Consider the following 7,521-nt stretch of genomic DNA (forward strand, 5'->3'; position numbering starts at 1 on the left):
CCCAAAAGAAAAGCACCACCACCATGGTTATTAAGTAGATATTTAGGTTGTGGTAATTTGTCTTTTTTGTAGTACGTGATCCATCATCTCATGGGTTAGCTTGAAGTGTACTAAGTATATGGAGTTGCTCAGATTTGGTCATAAGACGGCTACCATCACAAGCATCTCAAATTGATGAGGAAAACACTTCTGCAAAAATGAAGTTGAGGAATGACAATTCTACTCAAGCTCATCTGATTGGTCTTGGATTTTGGTCATAGAAGCATAAGAAGAAATAAATCACCATTATAGCAAGTGCTCTTGAGGGAGAGTCCAAACATATTCCTTCTAAATCAAGAGGCTTTTATCGAAAAGATGTTTGTTGTCCTCCCAAGTGGAATGCCATTTAGAAGCAACCTGAATTGCCTCATCATTAGCATGGCCTAGATCAATCATTACAAACTACTTGGCATAGGTAGTATATGCCTCACTCATGGGAACAAGGTGTAATGTGAATGTGTCAAATATGTAGATGATATATGACATATTCGGCACACACCATTTTAGTGTTTGCAAATTGGCTATATCTATGCAAAACTACCAAATACTATCAACTCATTTTTGAATGGCTCGAATAATGACATTTGGCAAACACTCACTATTTGATTACCTATAATGTTGAATGTTGTTCAGATAAACATAGACATCTCACCAATGATGATGATTGCATTTGTACCTTTTATTGCAATTAAGATTTGTTTGGTTTCTTGTATTGATATTGGATATTCTTGTGTGTGGATTGATGTATTGCACTTGAATCGTAATAGTATAGTCTAGTTGCAACACTCATTGTTGGAAGCTTGTACTCCCATTGATAACATGCAATTTGGATGTTACATTTGTTATATACCTCACTTGTCATATTGTGAATGCATGATCAACTATTAGCTTGATCTCTTTTCCAAGTTGTAACATCTCTATTCACATAGGTTGGGGCTTTGATCTATAGGTGTTGGGTTTGCAATGCTTTTGTCATTGGGTTGTTTTTTAGAGAAGATTTTTTGAATGATCATATTCATTGGTAGATTCAATTTGAGGGCTGGAGATTTCTTTGTGCCCTCTATGATGTACATTTTGAGATCTTCCTCAATCAATTTCAAGTAACGTAGTTCATACTCAACATAGTAGAACTATGATGTATTCTCATTACTTGATAATTAATTACTTCTTTGAATTGAAACTCACTCTATATAGCGATGTGTTGAAGCAAATACCTTTTGTTTGGTGACCTAGATGGAAATTAACAAACCTTACTAGTCTTTTATATACTTCCATAATATTTCCATAAGTGTTCTTACGCAATGTTTTTGACATATAATTTAGTTATGCTTACATAATGCAAGTTTTTATATGTTTAGGGACTTGGCACAATGAAGGTCCACTAGATGCATGATGAAATTCCTTCCATATCTCCATAGGGTATATATTGATATACTCGATAACCTTTCTTCTTACCACTATTAGAATTTGCATGCAGTTGAAGGTTGCTTCCATAGGTGATGTTGGATTTAAAAGTACAGTAGTAGAGATTAACTTTTGTTTGTTAGAGTCTTAGTCATACTATCTCAAGTTTTTAGCATCTGTTGCTAAACTGTTTAACTTTGCCATTGTTTTTGCTTTTATTGGGTATTTGAGCAAGTAAAATGAGATTGATGATTGCATACTTGAGGAGATAAAATGAGATAGACGAGTTAGTTACTTGTTGAATGTTCATATGCACACCCAAAAAAGTAACAATGTTGATGGTACGAGATAGTATATCTATGATTGTTTCCAAGGCATTAATAGATCTATCTTTAAAATTTAGGGTCTACTATTGGTTTAGGATTGTAGCATGGTAGAAATGGAAATCTCTACTTGCATTTCTCTTATCCACTCCTACTTGTAAGCTATTGAGCTCGAGGACATATATGGAGTTGTTTTCCTAAGACTAGTCCTTACATTTTTGTGTCATATTGCATTGCTCATTGTTGGTTGAGATATATACACGATTTCCTTTACTATATTTTCTATGCTCGTCTTTGTTATGAAGTGGATAACATGGTGAACTTAGCACCTCAAACTTAGTTACATATAACCTCACAAAACATAAAAAAGCTTATATAAGTTTAAAAATTCAAAAAGAATAGAAAGAAAACACATGATAGGGCCCAACTTGCCTCATGACAAAAGCCATGGTTTGCCATCCTCCGTTATGAAAATATGGTGTTGCATAGATATATGTATTCATACATCATACTTTTACATAAAAGAGATATAAATACTAATTGGAATCTAGGCTACAATGTATAAGAAGGTCTCTAAAGGTTGCTTTACTAGATGGAGAGGTTTCTTTATGTCAAATCTTGATGTTTTGACATTACCATTGCATTTGAAGTGTGGCAACATCCCCAAAACAACTAGTATAGCTCTTAATGTTGATTTTAGATGAGTGAAAAAAGCAAATCAATATCTTTGCTTTATTCTCCAATTTTGCGCACGGTCTTGTTGCTTTGTTAAAGAAAGCTATTGAAGCTTTTCAGAAATGGGCCATATAAAGAAACTAGCAAAGCATTCCCCAAAGAAAGCTTGTAATTTCAAAGAAAATATCATCTTAAATCTAATATTGTAATATTATTTATATAATCAAATAAATAATATAATAAAAAAGTGATGATCTAACTACCTTTAAAAAAAGAGTTTACATATGGAGTTAGTAAGCTCCATTATGAAACTCTTAAGAAAAGTTAGAGTTTTATAAGCCTACTCTAAATATGGGCATGCACAATGACTATTCAGGGATTTTCTTTTATTCCATTTGTATGGTGCACGATAAGGATAAGAGTGGAGCTTCATTTGCAATTTCTCTTAAAATAGCCAACAAAGGAATTGAATGTGGTTATTTTCTTTTAGCAACTTATTTTGGAGTGCAAGGAGAAGGGAATTATGCAAATTGACATGCTTTTGAAAACGGTTTGACTTTTTGTGATATTTGTAATCATTTCCGGATGGAAAAGGCATCAAACCTTCTCCAAACATTGATTCAATTTTTTATTTTTGAAAATAAAAATAATAGAAGTAAAATAAAGTCTAATCTTAAGTAGCTAGCAAAACCAATTTCATATCTTAGTCATTTTTTTCTTAATATATAAGGTTATGATGTGGCTCCAATATGAGGGCTAGTAGTGGAATGACGTGGTTGTGATCATCTGACCTACCCTTGCTATCTACTTCCACTAAGATATAGAATCAACAAGATCGAATGACTTGTTAATTCTACTTCAAATTTAGATAAAGTACAATTTATGGATCGTGGTATGAAGCTTGTAGACCATTATATTGATTAAAAACTACAATTCATGAATAATTTAATACTCTGCATAAATGCTAGCATACTATCATGCATATATATAACAATAGTTTATGTGTGTGAGTATGTACAAACACACATACACAAACCCCCACCCACATCCACACACACATTATAACATGGCACTTATCATTAAGATCAAAACATAAAAGAAAAGGGCTCTTTATTGATTCCTAGATTAAGTAAATATCCAAAGAGGGCTTGCCACATGTACAAGAATATGTTATTCTTGTCTTCTTTGATTTGGAGATAGTAAAGTCCATTGTGCGGTTCTCTCCTCATTTTTAGTCAAAATATCTAAAGTCTAACCTAATTTGGTAGTCTCAACGGTCCTATTTATTAACAAAAACTGTCTAAATACGTGAATAAAGATGGGATAGAGTTTTGCAAATGAAGACTCTAAAGTCAATATTCTTTTTTGTACCCATACTATGGTTCTCTCCTTTTCAATCAACATTTCTAAAGCCCAACATATTTTGGTAGTTCTAACTATCTTATTTACTAACAAAAGTTGTCCATGTCTTTGATTTGACATATTTTGGTAGTTCTAATTGTCTTATTTACCGACAAAAGTTGTCAAAAGATGTGATAAAAATGGGATAAAGTTTTATAAATAGGTACTTTTATCTAAGGTCCCTCAATTCTTTTTCTTGATGAATTTAAAAAATTCTTGGATATTTTCTTTGAGTTCCTTTCTCTACACACATCTATACATTTTTTTAAAAACATGGCATCCGCAAGGCTTCCTTCTCATTCCATAAACTCTTGCATTGTCTTTAATAAGAGCACAAATAAAAACTGGAAATCTAATACATGTACGGTAAACAATTGGGTTACCATGTTGCCATCCTACAAGGGCTTCCACAAGGTTTAAAAAACCAAAATAAGAGGATGAAAAATATATTTGGAAGGGATATATTGCTACTTTCAAAGGTATGCCTCAAGGATAGTTTGCTCATGTTCAATATGTTTACATAGCTAGGGATATGTACTTGCCTCCAATGGAATGCATTTCTTTGCAACCACACTGTAAGTTTTGAGTTGAGTAATGTATGTAGATATATTTTATATTTTATTAATGTAAATAATAAGTAGTGGGTTATTGAATATAGTTGTCTTTCCATCAATAATTTTTGAGTGGCAGCATGTGGAGAGTCTAAATGGTACTTTCGAAGCCATTCACAAAAATCTATAGAGATTATCTATACTGATTAGATTGCGGATTTTTTTAATGAAGATAAGATTTTTCTATATTATGCAAAATATGTTATCCCCTCAAGATTTGGTGTGTATGGGCACATCTAAGATTTGCAAGCGCCAAGTCTTTCATCTCCAATTTGGGAGATTCCAAATGAAGCAATTGTATAGAGCTTTAAATTGAAAATCTCCTAGGATATGCAAAAGGTCATGAATTTTAGAAGGTTCTTGAGAAGAATGTGTTTATCGTGGATTGTACCCCTATATGGCTAAGTAGAAATTTTTCTAAAGAGGATTTGGAAAATATTGTAGGACTATTTTGGAAATTTAGAGAGTGTGACCATAAGGGTGACTTTATAAGGTGCAATATATGTCCTTAGTCCTTGGCTTTGTCTTAGAATATCTCTCAACAATCTCTTACTATGGGCATGGATTATGGGATATATAGGCTTAGATTGGGTACCTAGGTGCCCTTAGATTTTGATGTAGATTTCATACCATTTAAACTCAATGTATAAAATTTTCCACATGGCAATCTCTCAAGGTGTAGATTATTCCACGTGAAGACATAAAGGAGAATGTTACTTTGAGTGGACCTTAAAGGATGTAGAAGATACCTTGGAGTTTCTTAACAACATAAATCCTAATTATAAGTTCAAAGTTAATGGTATTGCAATTTGGTAAAAGAGCTCAATGCTTCCTTCAACCAATGTTAAAAGTTTTGAACCATGCATATGCCAATGAATAGTTGTGACAATTTATTTTTGCTCATTCATATTATTGTGACACAAATAGTTGACAAAAACAATTTTCAATATGCACTCATAAACAAAGCATTTGATTTACATGTCCAAAAGAATTTTGTTACATAATATGAGATTTTGATATAGATTGGATGTTTTTTAATCTTGAGCTATAGGTTACCACGTGAAGAAAGAATGGAGGTTAATGATGCTCCTTAGTGAACTAAAGATGTTAAGATATACCTTAAAGTTTCTTCACACAACAACAAATTCTTAGATGTAAGTTCAAGCTCAATGCTAGATCTAATAGAACACTTATTGTTTCAAGTGCTTTGAGTAATAGGACTATGGCTACCTCTTATGAACTCCCAAATTTAGCTCTCATAACCATAGCGAATCCCTCGATTTACCTCCCGTTATAGTCTACCCATAAAGGCTCCTTGATGGCTCCATGATTCAAGTGATGCTCCTTAACTATGCTCCATCTCCATAGTTTCGATTGCTCCAAGCTCGCTTTCACGAAGAAGAAAAAGAAGAAGAAAGAGGCAAAGAGCTTCACACAATGGTGCCTTGCTCTCCCTCTGTCTCACTCTCTCCACACAAGTAAGAGGTAGAAGCAAGAAGAGAGCTCTCTCAAGATTACATACCACAAGAACGAGCTTATCCATTCATTTTCTAGCTTTTATACATGAGCTTGGATTGGGCATAAAATTGGACCTCCTTTGATTTATGCATGCAATCTTCACTTTAATTGGCCTTTCCCAACCTTAATGAGCACAACTCCATGGCCACAACACCTCATACTAGTCATGGCCAATTGTCCTAATTTGGAAAATATTTTACAATTTGTATGGGACTCTCGTTTAAAAATATAGTTACAACATCATGTTCTTTGGAAAATTACAAGAAAGATACTAGTGGAAAGTCATGTGCAAAGATGTACTGTAATTTGTGGAGACTGGTACCACTTTCCAAATCTAGTCATGTGTGCGATATCATGATGGGCTACATTCGAGGTATCCACTGGCTATGTATTATAAGTGGGTGGTTAACTTGGTGACCATGGATGTGGGTCTATGATAAATGTGGTACATTGCACTTGCATGAGGTTAAGGGCATGGATAGAAAATAGGGGGGAAAGTAGGAGTTTTAGGCAAAAAGAAAGTATACAGGGGAATACATGTCATGTGCAATAGTAGGGCAATCAATGCACTTTCAAAGCTATTATCTAGCTCCATCTTGTCTACAAAATGAGCATGGTATATACACAACATACTTTGTTGACTAGATACTTAAGAGAATTTTTGTTGTGTGGCTAAATAGGGTTGAAGATTGAGGATGAAAATATTGTATAATAAGGCTAACCTATAGCAAGACTCTGCTATCCTGAAACCCATTGCTATTATGTATGTTCCTCTATCCTAAATCAAGAGAGTTTGATGCATACTTGGTTTACTACTATACGTAAATCAAAGATTGATATAGAGAGCTAATCTAGAGGATTATTCTTGGTCTAGAGTAGGATATTTCATGAACATATGGGCTGAATAAGTGCAAGGTTGTTCTCAAGCATGAATAAGATTGTTCTTGTTCCATATAATCATTATTTGTTGTCATAAGCATGGTTTATTATACTCATTCAAGACTTATCATAGCTAGGATTTTACTCAACAAAAATCTCCAAAACTGATGTATATGTTGTACCTGTATTGGATTAGTGCTTTTACGGAATATAGGATGCTATTGTCATGCTTTGAGTCTTTCTATCTACCTTCTTTGTAAACTCTCTATTCATTTCTTCTTTCCTCATCCATGAACCCTAAATCTTATATTTCCTCATATGCTAAGTTGAACCCTCTCATCTTGAGAGCTAGTGTCTTCTAGCCATACATGACAAGTCTCTCAACATTATCACTTCATTGGCCCCCTTACCCTAATATGATTTCATCTATTCTACCATTGCTACCTCCTAGGATGAAAAAATAGTGTATATTGATAGAAAACAAGCACTTAAAAATCACAAGAAGCATAAAAATAATATAGTCATAAAAAACAAAAAGTTCAAGGAAAAGTGCACAAAAATTAATTGCTAATCTTATGTAAATAGATAAAATGACACCCAAAAAGTGAAAATCTAAACATCTAATGAGAAATTTGCAAGTTACCACTTCTATTGATCTATTAGGCATATGG

The sequence above is a fragment of the Lygodium microphyllum genome, chromosome 5, assembly GCF_053477565.2.
Source record: "Lygodium microphyllum isolate KBCC chromosome 5, Lygodium_microphyllum_v1.1.10, whole genome shotgun sequence".
Taxonomy (NCBI): Eukaryota; Viridiplantae; Streptophyta; class Polypodiopsida; order Schizaeales; family Lygodiaceae; genus Lygodium; species Lygodium microphyllum.